The sequence below is a fragment of the Bos indicus genome, chromosome 29 (genome assembly GCF_029378745.1).
Source record: "Bos indicus isolate NIAB-ARS_2022 breed Sahiwal x Tharparkar chromosome 29, NIAB-ARS_B.indTharparkar_mat_pri_1.0, whole genome shotgun sequence".
Taxonomy (NCBI): Eukaryota; Metazoa; Chordata; class Mammalia; order Artiodactyla; family Bovidae; genus Bos; species Bos indicus.
Window position 1 is genome coordinate 51,478,577 of NC_091788.1, and position 18,236 is coordinate 51,496,812.

The 18,236-nt window shown below is 50.4% G+C and overlaps 1 long non-coding RNA gene across 1 annotated transcript in view; it reads left to right on the plus strand.

The window, feature by feature from the left end:
• LOC139180658 (uncharacterized) overlaps positions 1 to 18,236 on the plus strand; it is a 28,525-nt gene that overhangs the window by 7,512 nt on the left and 2,777 nt on the right. The window contains exon 2 of the long non-coding RNA XR_011564906.1: positions 14,158 to 14,274. This is a non-coding gene — a long non-coding RNA (uncharacterized lncRNA). The remainder of the gene's footprint in view (positions 1 to 14,157; positions 14,275 to 18,236) is intronic.

Genomic DNA, 18,236 nt, shown 5'->3' on the forward strand with positions numbered 1-18,236 from the left:
CCTTTTTAAAAGAGAGAGACTCCAGGTATTGACGAGTCAGCCCCAGGCAGGGAGAGGAAGGCGGGCGGGATGGAAAGTGCTCAGGGGACACCCCAGCCTTTCCCCCTGCGAACTCCAGGCTTCGGAGGGGCAGAGCCACGGAAAATCCCCAACAAGTATTTTCTTCTTCAAACTGAAGGGGAGCAGGTTTTGCCACCAAAAATACTGATGCTGAAAACTGGGCCTCTGTACACTGGTGCTGAATTGAATCTCAGAAATAGAGTTTTTGGTGAAGTAGAAAAGAATAGCTTTATTGCCTGACAGGCAAAGGGGGACACAGCAGGGCTGTGCCCTCAAAGCCTTGTGTCCTGACCCCGAGGCAGTTTTGTAGCAGTGGATCAAGGGTGCGGCTGTGCGGAGGGCCAGGGTGTGTGTAGGGCTAGCCTCCTTTAACCTGGCCTCAGGTGGTCCCCTGATGAGCGTCTCTGGTTCTCAAGGTTACCAAACTGCAATGCTCTCCGGAAAGAAGGATGCTTGTCAGGCTGATATCTCCATTTGTTGGGGGTTTGAGTTCTGTAAGGAGCTCAAAGACACTGCTGTGCACCCCTGAACCCGGACCCTGACACCAGGCTGCACTGCTGCTCTCTGAGTCCCCTCTCTTCCCTGATTAGCAACTGTCCAACCTTGCCCTTTTGAATTCAGGGAAGGTCACGTAGCCGGGGACACAGAAAGGGTTTCATGCCCAGGAGCCCACAGAGTCCTGACGGGCTTCATTATCTCTCGTCAGCATAAATGTTACAGAAAGCACATCGATTAAAGCCCTTCATATTGGCCAGGCACCATAGTAACCATTTGTGTGAGTTATTTTATGACAGGAGATCCTAGTAAAGAACACGGAACTAACAAGCACCACCAACCGGAAGATTCAGGACAGGTGAAAAGGGACCGCACATGTCCCACCACCTCCCAGAGTCCTTCTTGCTGACATCCGTCTTGAGCAGCGTGTGTTCCCCCAGGAAGGACCCTGAGACAGAGTGATTGGCCAAAGACAGCCCAGAAACGAACCCCGTCACCATAAAACCCAAGACTGCAGCCACGCGGCAGGGCGGTCCTCCGTGGTCCCGACTGTCCCCTCCCGCCAGGTGCCCATCTTCCAGTCAAGTCTCTGCCTTTGTCAGCACGTCTCCCCGAACAACTTCGTTCCGAGCGCTAGACAAGAGCCACTGTTAAGCCCAGGACGGGGTCGCCTTTCCTGCAGCAACTGGCAACCATGAAGGGACCCCTTTTTACTGCGACTGATGTCCCAGCTCCTCAGGGCACTCAAAGGCCAGCTTGCCTGCTGAGGAACCAGACCCAGCAGCCGCAACCAGGACTCTGGTCCCTGGCCTCTTCCCGACACAGACGACTGTCTGGATGCCCTAACCGGGTAGAAGCAAGCGACTTTGGGGATGCCTTTGTTTCTCTCGTCCTCCTGTTCAACGCCTGCTACCCCACTTTCCCCCTTGTCCCCTGGCACTGGACGCAGGAGTCTGGTAGAAGGGGCTCAGCCTGAGCTGAGGGCTGGCGCCTGGTCACCTCTGGTTGGCACAGAACTCAAATTCTGGTTCTGGTTCCAGTCCGGTTTCTGGGTACTGGTAGGGCCGAGCTCCAGTCCTCCCTTTGCTGGAAGCTCCGGGTAAAGCCCCATAATGCCGGGCGTCTGCAGGTGGCAGGAGATGTCTGTAAAGACACCCCTTTTTCCCTCTCTCTCCTAACCCTAACCCCTTTTTCCTCTGTCTCCTTCCTTCTTACTTAACCGGGCCTCTTTCCCTCCCTTTGAAGACCCAAAGTATTTCCATTTACTCAATCAACATTTGGGTCTGAAGTTCTGAGTCTTCGTGAGAGATTTTCTGAGAGACTGCGTCTCTTACCCGTCAGCCGTGCTTTCCGTCCTCAGGGAGGAAATCAGGCGATTTTCCCTCCATCAGGCGCCCTGTTTCTATCAATTCAGTCACTTGATTGTTCGTTTGGCTGAGTGCTTCCAAGTGGAAGTGACTGACAAGGCTCAGCACAGTCTCACCTGGTCTTGGGGGAAAGTTAATACCCTAGACATACGCCTAGGGGTTCATTAGCCTTTCGGGACAAGCCCTACATCCCCACCGATTGTGCTCACCACTGAGCATTTCCTTTGGCACATATACCATCAAGCAATCTGGGACCAGGAGAGAGCTTACAGCCTCAAGTCAGACACAGGCGCATCCACCCCATACTGGTCCCCTGGTGACAGGACATAGGCTAGACCACCATCGAAATGGGAAACGAGCCCAGCTTCCCTTTACACACCCCACTGGGTTGTCTTTGGGCCCACTGGGAAGGATACCACCTGAATGGACTAAAAAGAAGAAAACATACGAAACCTTATACTTGATACTGGCCTACTCACTTCCTGGGAGGAGGGGGAAATGGCCCCAGTCAGGGGGACTTGGATTTAACACCATTTTGTAGCTCAGTCTATACTGCAAACTCGAGGGTAAATAAAAGGAGGTTCCCAATGTCCAGGCCTTTATGGCCCTCTACCAGGATTCCCAGAAAAGGAGACAATGCAAGCTCAGAGACCGCAACAAAGGCTTTTTCAAAGTTCTTTTGGCGAGGTCCGAAGCCAAGGACCCCCTTGCCCTTCTCCTGACCCCCTCAGCTTGGACAGAGAGAACAGGGAAAGGGAAGTTCAGGCAGCCCTGGAAGTCACGAGACTGAGGGAAAGTCCCGCAGGGTCACCCCAGCTCCGCTTCCCTACGCCCCTTTTCCCTATGGGATTACAATCAGGTAGTAAGCTTTGCCCACCACAGAAGGAAAGTTTACTCTCCGACAAAATCTGTCTCCTAAGAGAGCTACCAGACGGGGAAGGGGAACCATGCAAGTTCACGTTCCCTTTTCTATGCAACATACTATGCAGTGTAGGGAGCGACTGGGTTCATATTCTGAAAACCCCCAAAACTTTAGGGACACATTCAAGTGTCTTAGTCTCAACTTCTCCCTCACCTGGAGGGATGTAATGGTCATTCTCACCCAGTGTTGTAATGATGAAGAAAAAGCTAGAATCCTAGATCAGGCTAGAAAAGCAGCTGAACTGGTGACAGTGTGCAGATGCCAGTCTGGCCCTGGCAGAAGAGGCAGTCGCCTCTACGGAGCTGGATTGGGATCCCAGTGTAAGGGCAAGGAGAGGGTCCCTAAGACACCTCACTGCTTACCTGCTACAGGGAACGGCCTGGGCGTCCAGAAGGGCGTTGATTATAGTAAGAAAAAAGAAGTTATACAGGGCGAGAGTGAAAATCCAGTCCTTTTTTGGAAAGGCTCACAGTGGTCTTTAAAAATTTTACCCAGGCAGACCTTAATTCAGTTCAGTTAAGTCGTGTCCAACTCTTTGTGACCCCATGGACTGCAGCACGCCAGGCTTCCTGAAGCTTGCTCATACTCATGTCCATCGAGTCAGTGATGCCATCCAACCATCCCATCCTCTGTCGTCCCCTTCTCCTTCTGCCTTCAATCTTTCCCAGCATGGGGTCTTTTCCAATGAATCAGTTCTTCACATCAGGTGGCCAAAGGATTGGAGCTTCAGCTTCAGCATCAGTCCTTCTAATGAGTATTCAGGACTGATTTCCTTTAGGATGGACTGGTTGGATCTCCTTGCTGTCCAAGGGATGCTCAAGAGTCTTCTCTAACACCACAGTTCAAAAGCATCAATTCTTCGGCAGGAAGACCTAAAAAGTATTAAGTAGAGTCTTGTTAGCCCATTCCTTCATAACCCAGGCAGCCTGGGATATAAGGAGAAAATCGCAAAAACTAGAAAAAGGACCAGAGACGCCAGTCTCTGAGTTGGCAGAGGAGGCAAATAGGACGGTTTTGGGTAGGGACCTGGAGGAGAAAGCCGAAAGGGAGGAAAGAGAAGCTGGAAAGAACAGGAGGGTCCAAGATAAGAGATCAGATCTAAGACACAGAAGCAGATCTAAGCCTTAGCCAACACACTAAAATCTCAGCCTTGGTTCACCCTACTACTATGTGAGTCACAGGAAAAGTGAGAAAGAAAAAGAATCTTAAGGATCCATCCCCAGAGTGCCTACTGCAAAGAGGATGGGCACTGGAAAGGGGAGAGTCCATATCGCCCTAAGGGGAGGTGTGTGGAGACCCCTGCACCTGCTGTGTTAGTCCTGGGCGACTGGGACTGACGGTGCCCAGTGGCTCGAGAAGCCCCCGCGAATGGTGAGCTCCAGATCACTCCTCTCGACCCTTGGGTGACTGTGCAAAGAGAAGGCAAGGATACGGGGGCTGCCTTCTCTGCTCTTCCTTTCTGATCAGGACCTTAGACTCCCTGACTAAAATGGCGATGGGACAGATGGAGAACCCCAAAGCCCCTCCATTATGCGGTGGGCGACTGGCCAGGGACCCACCCCTCCTTGTGCGTCCCCAGGGGCCCTGCTCCCCCACTGGGGGAGGCCTGCGTTACCACCTCCAGACCACAGTGACCTGGGGGGTTAGAAACAAACAATTTCCTTTGTCTGGTGTCTGAACACTTGCAGTCAGACGTAGAAGAGGGAGAGTCCCTACCTTTCTCAGATGAGGTCAAACCCAGGTGTGGGGCGTCTCCTGCCCCCGGCCAGCCGTAAATATTTCACCAGTAGAGATTCTCCTGAGGCCAAGTGCTTCCTACCCCTGGAAAAGACCTTAAAACCAGAAGCTCTCGACGGCTTTAGACCGCTAGTTACCACGGACCAGGATACTGGAATCGTATTTGCCTGTGAGTCTCCCTGTTTCACACAGTCCTGCCTGTTAAGAAACTGGGTGGATCTTATCGATGCATGCAGGACCTAGGAGCAGTCAATGAGGCTGTGGTTGCCATCCACCCTATAGTCCTGAACCCACATACCCTCCTATCTCAGGTCCCAGGAACTGCTAAGTACTTGAATCCTGGACCCGACAGACGCTTTCTTGTGCATTCCTCTCCATCCCGCATCCCCAGAGATCTTTGCCTTTGAGTGGAGGGACCCAGGGACCAGGGAGGCCATACGAGTTTGCTGGACTCAACTAACACAGGGGTTTTGAGATAGCCCTCATATTTTCAGAATGTCCTTGGGGAAAAATCTAAGAGAGTTAACCTTCAGTTCAGTTCAGCCGCTCAGTTGTGCCTGACTCTTTGCGACCCCATGAATCGCAGCACGCCAGGCCTCCCTGTCCATCACCAACTAAGAGTTCACTCAAACTCACATCCATCAAGTCGGTGATACCATCCAGCCATCTCATCCTCTGTCGTCCCCTTCTCCTCCTGCCCCCAATCCCTCCCAGCATCAGGGTCTTTTCCAATGAGTCAACTCTTTGCATGAGGTGGCCAAAGTACTGGAATTTCAGCTTTAGCATCAGTCCTTCCAGTGAACACCCAGGACTGATCTCCTTTAGGATGGACTGGTTGGACCTCCTTGCAGACAATAATACAATGGGCAGGTGACTTGCTCATAGCACAGATTTTACCAGCTCTCAAATGGATACAATTAAAACCTTAAATGTTCTCTATGAAAAGAGATACTGAGTATCCCCTAAGAAAGCTTGGATTAGTTTAACCCAAGTAAGACACTGTGGATTTATAATTACAGAGGGGAAAAGAATGCTAGACCCCCAAACCCTCATCTTAAATACCACCTATCCCCAAACAAAAAAACAGCTTAGGGCATTTTTAGGAATGACTGGGTTTTCCTGGACCTGGATTCCTGGTTATGGGAATCTGGCCCAACCCCTACATGAAAAATTAAGAGGGAAAGAAGAAGGGCCACTTAACTGGGATGAGACCTGCAAGCTTGCCTTTAATGCCCTGGAAGAGGCTGGCATCCCAGCTCCTGAACTCAGGAGGTGTAGGCCTCCCAACATGGAAAAGCCTTTCAGGCTGTATGTCTCTGAGAGAGTAGGAACTGCTCTCGGGATGTTAGGACAAATGTGGATGGGGGCGGAGGAGGGTGTGTGCCTGTACTACAACCCATGGCTTACCTCTCTAAGCAACTAGACCAGGTAGCCAGAGGGTGGCCCCCTGTGGCCAGGCAGCAGGGCATCGCTCTTGTGGTTAACGCTGACCCTGGGTCAGCCCGCCACAGTGTATACACGTCACCGGGTGCGAGCAGTCTTGGAGACTAAAGGGCACAGTGAGCGACAGGGGCAAGGACCAGCCAACACCATGCCCTCCTCCCTGACACTCCAGAAGTGCGGTTAAGGGTGTCAGACTTTAAATCCAGCCGCATTGACTCCAGATCCCCATACTTCCTCTTTGGACCAGCAATGCATGCAAGCCATAAGCAAATGACGCTCCTCACCCTGGCCTGCCTGAGACACCCTTCTCCGACCCCGAGGAGGAAGGCTGCGCAGATGGCAGTGCTTTTGTGGAGAGAGGAGAGAGGAAGGCAGGACACGCCTCAGTGAGCCTGGAAGAAACCAGGGAAAGTCGATCTCCGCCCCCAGGCACCTCGGCCCGGAAAACTGAACTTTTTGCCCTGAGGAGAGCTCTGGACTTCGGGAAGGACAGAGGATCTACACAGACCCTAAGCGTGCTTTCCTCATCCTGCATGCCTGGGAGGAGCGGGAGCGCTCAGTGCCCGAAGCTCTCTTACTAAACACAAAGAGCTCATTCTCAGGCTCCTGGAGGCAGCCAAACTTCCTGCTCAAGTAGCTGTCATCTATGCAAGGGTCACCGAGAGAGAGAAGAAAAGGAGGCCCAAGGGAACAGGAAAACTAACCAGGAGGCAAAATGAGCGGCTAGAGCTGCTCCCGCATCACTGCCATCTGCCCGCTTTTCCCCAAGGAAACCCTGACTCCAAGTAATACCCCAGGGGAACACTCCTGTGTGCCGAGCGGGGCTGGGAGATGGGGTCACACGGGTGGTTCCAGACGGACGAGGTGCAAATAACACTCCCTGACTCTCAAGTCTGGAAAATTATTAACTCTTTACACAAAAGTACCCATTTTGGAAGAGATCACCTGGAAACCTTGTTCAAGCCCATTCTCTACCACCTCCAGTGGCTGAAGATATTGGGCAGACCACACGGAACTGTGATACCTAAGAAACCACTCCAAAGCCAGACCCTTGCCACCTCCCCTAATTAAACCTGTCCAGCATCAGGGATCATACCCAGGTGAGGACCAGCAGGTGGATGTACAGCCAGGCAAGACCCAAGGATTCTCTCATGTGCTAATCTTTGCTGACACAGGATGGTCTGAAGCATTCCCAGTAGGACAGAGAGAGCGACAGAAGTCTGTAAAGCCCTGCTAAAGGAGACAGCACCGAGGTTTCGGCTGCCTTGATCACTCAGAGCCACAGTGGGCCATCATCTGTGGCCATGATATCCCAGAAGTTGGCCACATGTTTAGGATTCAAACACCACTCCCACTCATCCACGAGGCCTCAAGCCTCAGGGAAGGTAGAGCGGGCCAACCAGACTCTTAAAAGAGCTCTGGCCAAACTAAGTCAAGAAGCACATGATAAGTGGCTCCACATGCTGCCCGTAACCCTCACGAGGGCGCGTGCAGCCCCAAATGGCCGTCATTATTAAACCCTTATGAAATGATGTATGGATGTCCCTTCTTAACTTCTGATTTGTTTTTTGACGAGGACACCAATGCACTCCTAAAACTATAATTGATCTAGAAGGTTTCAGCAAGGACTCCAATGATATGGAAAGCAAGTCCTCCCTAAACCGCAGGAAGACTGAAAAACCCCCACGTAGAGCCGGGGGACCAAATATTAGTGAAGACCAGGCAAGAGAAAGGGAGTCCAAACCAGCTGCCAGAGACATGGGCCAGGCCACCCCGGTTGTTTCCGTGACCTCGACTGCTGTAGAGGTGTGGCACCTTTTGCCGGGGCCCACAGTTCTAGAGTAAAACCCTACAGTCCACAGGAGCGGGACACGGGGACTGAGACCCCAAAGCCAGAGGCCAGCTATTCCTGTGAGCCTGTTGGAGACTCAGAGTCTTGTTCAGGCGAAACACCATCCAGCCTCCCTCAGAGAAGTGAATGCGTCCTGTGAAGCCCCTCCTCTTCCGGATCGTGCCTCCCTGCCCAGCTATTAACCTCTCCCTTAGTGGGGCGTCTGCTTGGTCACTTCCTTGTGTCAGACTCTTCAGTCGCATCAGATTCTTCAGCCATGTCCGAATCTTCAGTCGTGTCTGACTCTTTACAACCTGGACCGTAGCCTGCCAAGCTCCTCTATCCATGGAATTCTCCAGGCAAGAACACTGGAGTGGGCTGTACACTTGCAAACCACACACGACTCGCCTTAACCTTCCTACCCCATTAGCAGCGGAAGGTGAGGACATGTCCCACATATCCCAGGGTGTCAGCGGCCAACCCTTCCAGCCCAGCTACATGCTACCACTCAACCTACCCCGTCTGGTCATGGCATAACCTTTTGGGTAAAAGGGGAGGAAAACTTCATGACTTGGTATCAGCAACAGCTGTCTATATTTCCTCCCACGATAACATCTGCAATCCCACCCAACCCCTTCTTTTCTCTCTTGACTAACATTCCCCAAGTGACCTTCCCCATCTGTTTCAAAAGTGACTCCCTGGCAGGGGTGTCTGTGGAGGAGCTGGACAACTCAAGATGTGGAATAGCCTTCAGTTTCAGAACTGATGGAGAAAACCAGGATCTGGAAACTGCTCTGGGGTATTATGACTTAGCCCAAAGACTGGGAACTAGAGGTTCTGGCAGAACTGACCTGCTATAACTATTCCCCGACATGACTCTCTCCTCAGATGCCATTAACCAGTCTCAAAAATCCATGTTCTGTTTAGGACAACCAAAAAACCACACCCTGGTTTCTAAATCGGACAGGCAACTCTGCCCCCTGTTATTTCCTGGTAGGGGTCCCCACCCCTGAGAACCTAGACCTGTGGTGGGAACCCAAGCATAACACTCTCCACCTCGAGGACAAGCCCCAGGATGTCTCTTGCCGGAGTCCAACTCCAGCAACCAGGGATTCAATCTGAAGAGATGACGGCGGCGGCCAATGAGGCAGCCTCGTTTCTATGGACTGCCTGTTTATTCCATGTTTAAGATTCTCTTTTATACTTTTACAAAAACATGAGGCCAGAGGTTTGACATCACCAGATGGTCAACACCGAAATCAGATTGATTATATTTTTTGCAGCCGAAGATGGAGAAGCTCTATACTGTCAACAAAAACAAGACCAGGAGCTGACTGTGGCTCAGATCATGAACTCCTTATTGCCAAATTCAGACTTAAATTGAAGAAAGTAGGGAAAACCACTAGACCATTCAGGTATGACCTAAATCAAATCCCTTATGATTATACAGTGGAAGTGAGAAATAGATTTAAGGGCCTAGATCTGATAGATAGAGTGCCTGATGAACTATGGACAGAGGTTCATGACATTGCACAGGAGACAGGGATCAAGACCATCCCCACGGAAAAGAAATGCAAAAAAGCAAAAGGGCTGTCTGGGGAGGCCTTACAAATAGCTGTGAAAAGAAGAGAAGTGAAAAGCAAAGGAGAAAAGGAAAGATATAAGCATCTGAATGCAGAGTTCCAAAGAATAGCAAGAAGAGATAAGAAAGCCTTCCTCAGCAATCAATGCAAAGAAATAGAAGAAAACAACAGAATGGAAAAGACTAGAGATCTCTTCAAGAAAATTAGAGATACCAAGGGAATATTTCATGCAAAGATGGGCTTGATAAAGGACAGAAATGGTATGGACCTAACAGAAGCAGAAGATATAAAGAAGAGGTGGCAAGAATACATAGAAGATCTGTACAAAAAAGATTTCAGTACCCAGATAATCATGATGGTGTGATCACTCACCTAGAGCCAGACATCCTGGAAGGCGAAGTCAAGTGGGCCTTAGAAAGCATCACTACACATTTCGATATTTGGCAAAACCAATACAATATTGTAAAGTTAAAAAAAAAAAAAAAAGCATCACTACGAACAAAGCTAGTGGAGGTGATGGAATTCCAGTGGAGCTATTTCAAATCCTGAAAGATGATGCTGTGAAAGCGCTGCACTCAATATACCAGCAAATTTGGAAAACTCAGCAGTGGCCACAGGACTGGAACAGGTCGGTTTTCACTCCAATCCCAAAGAAAGGCAATGCCAAAGAATGCTCAAACAACTGCACAATTGCACTCATCTCACACGCTAGTAAAGTAATGCTCAAAATTCTCCAAGCCAGGCTTCAGCAATACGTGAACAGTGAAATTCCAGATGTTCAAGCTGGTTTTAGAAAAGGCAGAGGAACCAGAGATCAAATTGCCAACATCTGCTGGATCATAGAAAAAGCAAGAGAGTTCCAGAAAAACATCTATTTCTGCTTTATTGACTATGCCAAAGCCTTTGACTGTGTGGATCACAATAAACTGTGGAAGATTCTGAAAGAGATGGGAATACCAGACCACCTGACCTGCCTCTTGAGAAATCTGTATGCAGGTCAGGAAGCAACAGTTAAAACTGGACATAGAACAACAGACTGGTTACAAATAGGAAAGGGAGTACGTCAAGGCTGTATATTGTCACCCTGCTTATTTAACTTATATGCAGAGTACATCATGAGAAACGCTGGACTGGAAGAAGCACAAGCTGGAATCAAGATTGCCGGGAGAAATATCAATAACCTCAGATATGCACCACCCTTATGGCAGAAAGTGAAGAGGAACTCAAAAGCCTCTTGATGAAGGTGAAAGTTGAGAGTGAAAAAGTTGGCTTAAAGCTCAACATTCAGAAAACAAAGATCATGGCATCCGGTCCCATCACTTCATGGGAAATAGTTGGGGAAACAGTGGAAACAGTGTCAGACTTTATTTTTCTGGGCTCCAAAATCACTGCAGATGGTGACTGCAGCCATGAAATTAAAAGACTCTTACTCCTTGGAAGGAAAGTTATGACCAACCTAGATAGCGTATTCAAAAGCAGAGACATTACTTTGCCCACGAAGGTTCATCTAGTCAAGGCTATGGTTTTTCCTGTGGTCATGTATGGATGTGAGAGTTGGACTGTGAAGAAGGCTGAGCGCTGAAGAATTGATGCTTTTGAACTGTGGTGTTGGAGAAGACTCTTGAGAGTCCCTTGGACTGCAAGGAGATCCAACCAGTCCATTCTGAAGGAGATCAGCCCTGGGACTTCTTTGGAGGGAATGATGCTAAAGCTGAAACTCCAGTACTTTGGTCACCTCATGTGAAGAGTTGACTCATTGGAAAAGACTCTGATGCTGGGAGGGATTGAGGGCAGGAGGAGAAGGGGACGACAGAGGATGAGATGGCTGACTCAATGGACATGAGTCTGAGTGAACTCCGGGAGTTGGTGATGGACAGGGAGGCCTGGCATGCTGCGATTCATGGGGTCACAAAGAGTGGGACACGACTGAGCTACTGAACTGAACTGAACTTGTATCTTATCTGGAACTATCTTTAAACCCCAGCTTTCCAAGGCCTCAATCAATTCAGATAAAATTTGTTGCAACAAGGCTCTGTCCTTACAAGCTGCCAAAATATCATCCATATAATGTATCAAATATAGATCTTTATACTTTCCTCTAACATTTTGCACAGCTTGGTCTACAAATTTCTGACACAAGGTAGGGCTATTTTTCATTCCCTGAGGCAAAACCTTCCATTGAAACCTTCTATAGGGCTGTTTAAAATTAGCTGAAGGGAGACTGAAGGCAAACAGCTTACAATCTTGGAGGGCCAGGGGAATGGTGAGGAAAGAATCCTGCAGATCTGTAACTATCACATTATACCGAAAAGGCACAGCCACTGACAGGTTGCTCCAAAGAGATGAGGGAGGGGCAGAATTTATAGGAGTTTGAGCAGTAAAACCAGGTAGTTGGAACATCAAAAGATTCTGTTAATTAAAGAAAACTCAATGTCTCAATTTAGAGAAGTTAGCCCTTTTCTTCATATCAGATCAGATCAGATCAGTTGCTCAGTCGTGTCCGACTCTTTGCGACCCCATGAATCGCAGCACGCCAGGCCTCCCTGTCCATCACCAACTCCCGGAGTTCACTCAGACTCACGTCCATCAAGTCAGTGATGCCATCCAGCCATCTCATCCTCTGTCATCCCCTTCTCCTCTTGCCCCCAATCCCTCCCAGCATCAGAGTCTTTTCCAATGAGTCAACTCTTCACATGAGGTGGCCAAAGTACTGGAGTTTCAGCTTTAGCATCATTCCTTCCAAAGAAATCCCAGGGCTGATCTCCTTCAGAAGGGACTGGTTGGATCTCCTTGCAGTCCAAGGGACTCTCAAGAGTCTTCTCCAACACCACAGTTCAAAAGCATCAATTCTTCGGCGCTCAGCCTTCTTCACAGTTCAGCTCTCACATCCATACATGACCACAGGAAAGACCATAGCCTTGACTAGACGAACCTTTTTTGGCAAAGTAATGTCTCTGCTTTTGAATATGCTATCTAGGTTGGTCATAACTTTCCTTCCAAGGAGTAAGCGTCTTTTAATTTCATGGCTGCAGTCACCATCTGCAGTGATTTTGGAGCCCCCAAAAATAAAGTCTGACACTGTTTCCACTGTTTCCCCATCTATTTCCCATGAAGTGATGGGACCGGATGCCATGATCTTTGTTTTCTGAATGTTGAGCTTTAAGCCAAGTTTTTCACTCTCCACTTTCACTTTCATCAAGAGGCTTTTTAGTTCCTCTTCACTTTCTGCCATAAGAACATGCAAGACTCTGGCCCCTGTGAAATCACTCCCCTGACATGCCTCCCAGCTGTCTGGGCAGCAGCCTGCTTTTCCACCCTGAGGGGCTGCAGGGTGAGGCCTTCAGGTCTGCAGCGACCTTTGCTTCCTGATAGGGCAGATGACACTTTTCATCCACACAGCTTAAAATAATCAATGTGCCAAAGAGGCACATTTGGGGTCTCACCAGAGTCAGGCCCTGTCTCAGCAACAGCTGCTCCCTATTTAGGGGTTGGTTGGGGCTGGGACCCTTCCCCAGCCTGGGGGTCTCAGGCCCAAGCCTGCTGCAGCGCCCACTGTCCCCACTCGGGCCCCTGCCAGGCCCCACTCAGCCTCACCCCCAGGCCCAGAGGAGCCCCGACCCCACTGCCAGCCCCCCAGCCACACAGGCCTCCCCTCTGAGGGGCACTGGCCCCCCAGTCCTGAGTCCCCGCTCCAGGTGGGGTTTGGGTCCTTCCCGGTTACAGGTCAGCACCCAGCAGCCCATGTGGCCTGCCCTGAGGAGCCTCCCGCAGTACCCCAAGGGCTGGAGGAGTGGGACCAGGCCGGCTGTGCGGAGGCAGGATGCCTGCTGGGCGTCTGGCAGCCGCTGGGAGCCCTGGGCCTGCGTGTCTGTGCAGCCTGTCCTTCCTCCCTCCCCCATACCCCCCTCATTTCTCATGGGACCTGGGGTGGCTCCAGGGGGAGCAGGTGTGCTGGCAGGACGGCTCTGGGCTTGGGGCTGTGCCCCCTCCTCAGGGACAGGGCGGGTCGGCTCTGTGGCCAGGCCTCTGCTCTCTTCAGACCGCAGGGCCACGTGCTCTCCTGTCTCTGTCCTCACCTGTGCGTGAGGCTGTGGGAGGTGATGGCCAGGCCTGGACCTTCCTGTTAGGAGCAAGGCCATCCCACTGGTTGGGTCCCGTTGGGGCAAGGCTCCCAGGCCAGCCTCAGGTGCCCCAGCGGCCCCCACACCGCCCCGAGGCCTGGTGTTCTGACCCTGGACCTCCTCATCTCCTATCTCCCTGGGACAGCTGTGCTCTGCACCCCGGCCCCCCTGTTAAGCCCTCCTTGTGGAGGTATCTTGTGTGCTCTGCGCTCCTGCTGGCGGCACTGACCCAGCAGGCCGTCCTTCGGCCGAGCTGATGTGCATGCTGGGCCATCAGAGGGCGGGGTCAGCATGGGCAGGACGGACACCCACAGGCTGAGTGGTCGTGCCTGCGCAGGCTTGCGTCCTCAACCGCATGGGGTGAGGCTCCCCCGTGGCCTCGGGCCCTCAACAGGCCCCCTGCTCCTGGCTGGAGAGGGGCCGCAGCTCAGCCTCCGGCAGCTTCTCCCCAGGGGCGGGTCTGTAGACAGGATGGCCCGCCTGCAGCGCTGCGGTGACATTCAGGCCTTTGGTTCCGTGCGCTTTCATTTATCGGTTATATGGCTTATTTTTAATCACCTGAAAGTTGCAGAACAGAGCATTTTTGTTTTACCCTCAGAAAGCGCACAAGTGAGCTTCGCCAGCACGTTTTTGGTGTGATGTTAGAGCGCCACGGTCCAGCTCCAGCAGCCACTCTCCCCGCCCGCCTCAGGGTAAGGGAACCCCATTCCCTTAGGTAAGTGAGAGTGAAGTCGCTCAGTCGTGTCCGACTCTTAGCGACCCCATGGACTGCAGCCCACGAGGCTCCTCCGTCCGTGGGATTCTCCAGACCAGAGCACTGGAGTGGGAGCATCGCCTTCTCCTTCCCTTTAGGTGGTCCTCCCTCGTCCCTTCAACTCATCTCTTCCTTCAAACACCAGTCTGCTCTCTCAGCATGGGTTCTCCTCTTCGGGGTGTTTCATATAAATTATGTGCCTTTTGTTTCTGTAGTATTTCACTGAGCATAGCGTTCTGAAACATGCTGTAGGCTGTGTCAGAACGCCACTTCTTTACGGCTGGTTAATGTGGTACTGTAAGAGGATACCATATTTTTTTTCTTTCTTCATCAACCTATGGACATTGGACTATTTCCAGTTTTTGGCTATTATGAATAATGCTTAGAAACATTTGTGGTCAAGGTTTTCTCTATCCACAGATTTCAGTTCTCTTCGGTCTGCATCTTGGAGTGGAAGCGCTGGGTCGTATAAAACCACAGCAGCTGTCCCCTTGGTGGTGGTTTATGGGCACGTCCTTGCCCGCCAGCGGTGCCGAGCGTGGCTTCTGCTCACCAGCTGTTCACGTGTCTTCGGAAAATGTCTGCTCTGGCCTTTGTCCACTGACTCCTTGGTCTGTGGGTCTTGCTGTTGTTGAATTGCAGTTCTTTCATATGCTGAATACTAGTCCCTCGTCAGATACATGAATTCCAAACTCTCTCCCATTTTTTAGATTGTCTTTTCACCTTCTTGAGTGTCCTTTGAGGCACAAACATTTTTAATTTGGCAAACTACAATTTATCTCTGTTTTCTTTAGTTGCTTGTCATGTAGTTAAGGGGCCATTGCCCGATCCAAAGTCACGCTGTCTTTCTTTCTAACCGTTTGCGGCTCAGCTTTTATTCTAGGTCCTGCTGTTGCCAACCCGGGTTCCTGGACTCTTTAATTGTAGAAATTGATACACGGCCAGACGAGGAATCGAGGCATGGCTTTACTGGGGCCCCTGCTTCAGGAGGAGGGAGCGAACACAAGCAACAGGGGCCCATGTTCGCCCCCAGATGGGGCGAGCTGGTCCCTTCGGTGGGTGAGGGTGTGGACCGGTGGGTGGGCCGGCCTGCGGGGGGCTTCGACGGCCTGCCCCGTTGCTGGCTCTGCGCGCGGGGCTCGTGGGAGGGCGCAGCTTTTGCACGGGCCGTTGTGTTCCAGCCTTTTTGTGTCTTCATGTCCATTCCTGGCCCCAGGTGCCCATGCACGCGGTCTCTCTTAGTCCCATTCCTGGCCCCAGGTGCCCATGCACGCGGTCTCTCTTAGTCCCATTCCTGGCCCCAGGTGCCCATGCACGCGGTCTCTCTTAGTCCCATTCCTGGCCCCAGGTGCCCATGCACGCGGTCTCTCTGAGTCCCTTCTAGTTCCTTTGTTGCTCTAGGACGAGTTGGTCCAGGTATAAGCCCTGTATCAAGAGGCCCCAGGTCACGGCCTGTCTCACTGCATCCATGAGTTTTGTATGAACTGTGAGGCAAGGGTCCAGCTTCTTCCCTCTCCATGTGGACACCCGCACCTGCACCAGCTGTGAACAGTCCTGGCAGCCTGGTCGCCTCCCTTGACCGTCTACGTATGAGTTTATCATGGACTCGAGTTTCGGTCCCACAGCCCACGTGTGTGTCTTACGCCAGGAGCACAGCGCCTCGACGACTGCAGCTTTGTAGTGAATTTTGAATCAGGAAGCAATCATGAGCCCCTAACTCTGTTATTCTTTTTCAAGATTGTTTTGGCCTGACAATTCCATGTGGATTTTAGGATCAGCCTATCCATTTCTGGAAAAAATAAAATAAAAACTGTGGGAATTTTGATACTGATTGTGTTGAAACTGAAGGTCATTTGTGGAGTGTTGCCTAAGAGCTCAGGTCTGTGAGCATAGGTGTCTTTTCGTTTATTTAGGCTTTTCTAATTCCTTTCAGCGGTGATCTGTAGTTTTCGGCATACAAGTCAAACACCTACTTGGGTAAATATTTACCAAGTATTTCAAAAACACTATTACAAATGGAATTGTTTTCTTAATTATAATCATTAGGTTAATCATTGCTAGTGATTTTTGGACGTTGATTTTGTCACCTGCAACTTTGCTAATCTCTTTAATAGACTTTTGTGGTTCTCACAGGATTTTCTACACACAGTCGCGTCATCTGCGTGTGGAGATGTTCCCAAGGCGCTTCACTTCTGAGCTGCGTGTCCCCTCCCTTTGCATTTTCTGTCTCACTGCCTTTCTCAGAGCCCTCAGAATGATGCCGGATTTAAGCAACAGCTTCATCTTGTTTCTGATCTCAGCGGAAGCTTTCAGTCTTTTTTATTATTAGTATTTTTAACTGGAGGACAATTGCTTTACCACGTTACGTTGGGTTCTGCTGTACAGCTGCAGGAATCAGCTACGAGTACGCGCGTGTCTCCTCCCTCCTGAACCTCCCCCACCCCCATCCCCCTGCTCCAGGTCATCTCAGAGCCCAGGCTGAGCTCCCTGTGTCGCGCAGATTTCTCACTAGCTACCTGATAGCTTGTGGTGAATGGTGTCGGATTCTTGATCTCCAAAGAAGATTTAGCTTCGGGACCAAGGGCCAGGCTTCATAACTCAAGAGCTTTTGTGTATCAGAGTTTTATTAAAGTATGAAAGTGAAAGAAACTGAAGTCGCTCAGTCGTGTCCAACTCTTTGCAACCCCATGGACTGTAGCCTACCAGGCTCCTCTGTCCATGGAATTTTCCAGGCCAGAACACTGGAGTGGGTTGCCATTTGCTTCTCCAGGGGATCTTCCCGACCTAGGGATCAAACCCAGGTTTCCTGCATCGCTGGCAGACGCTTTACCACCTGAACCACCAGGGAAGCCCTGAAAAGGGACAGAGAACCCTTCGGACATAGAATCAGAAGCGGGCGGAGAGTGCCCCCCTGCAAGTCTTACCAAGGCCTTGTATACTCTTATCAGACCCACTCTCACAACATGCATCTTAAATTAACAAGGTTAGAACTAACAATAGAAAGCTCTTACCAGACCCACTCCCACAATATACAAGTTTCAAGATAACAAGATTAGTCAGAAGGTTCAGTTCAGTTCAGTTCATTTGCTCAGTCGTGTCCAACTCTTTGTGACCCCATGGACTGCAGCACACCAGGCTGTCCATCACCGACTCCCAGAGTTCACTCAAACTCATGTCTGTTGAGTCCGTGATGCCAGTTAACAATCTCATCCTCTGTCGTCCCCTTCTCCTCCTGCCTTCAATCTTTCCCAGCATCAGGGTCATTTCCAATGAGTCAGCTCTTTGCGTTAGGTGGCCAAAGTATTGGAGTTTCAGCTTCAGCATCAGTCCTTCCAATGAACACCTGGGACTGATCTCCTTTAGGATGGACTGTTTGGATCTCCTTGCAGTCCAAGGGACCCTCAAGAGTCTTCTGCAACACCACAGTTCAAAAGCATCAATTCTTCACCGATCAGCTTTCTTTATAGTCCAATTCTCAAATCCATACATGATTACTGGAAAAACCATAGTCTTAACTAGACGGACCTTTGTTGGCAAAGTAATGTCTCTGCTTTTTAATACGCTGTCTAGGTTGGTCATAACTTTCCTTCCAAGGAGTAAGCGTCTTTTAATTTCATGGCTGCAATCACCATCTGCAGTGATTTTGGAGCCTCCCCAAAAATGAAATCTGTCACTTCTTCCAATTTTCCCCCTTCTATTTACTTGAAGTGTTGGAATTGGGTGCCATGATCTTAGCTTTTTATTGTTGAGTTTTAAGCCAGCTTTTTCACTCTCCTCTTTAGCGGTCATCCAGAGGCTCCTCAGTTCCTCTTCACTTTCTGCCTTTAGAGTTGTATCACCTGCATATCTGAGGCTGTTGATGTTTCTCCTGGCAATCTTGATTCCAGCTTGTGATTAATGCAGTCTGGCATTTTGCATGATGT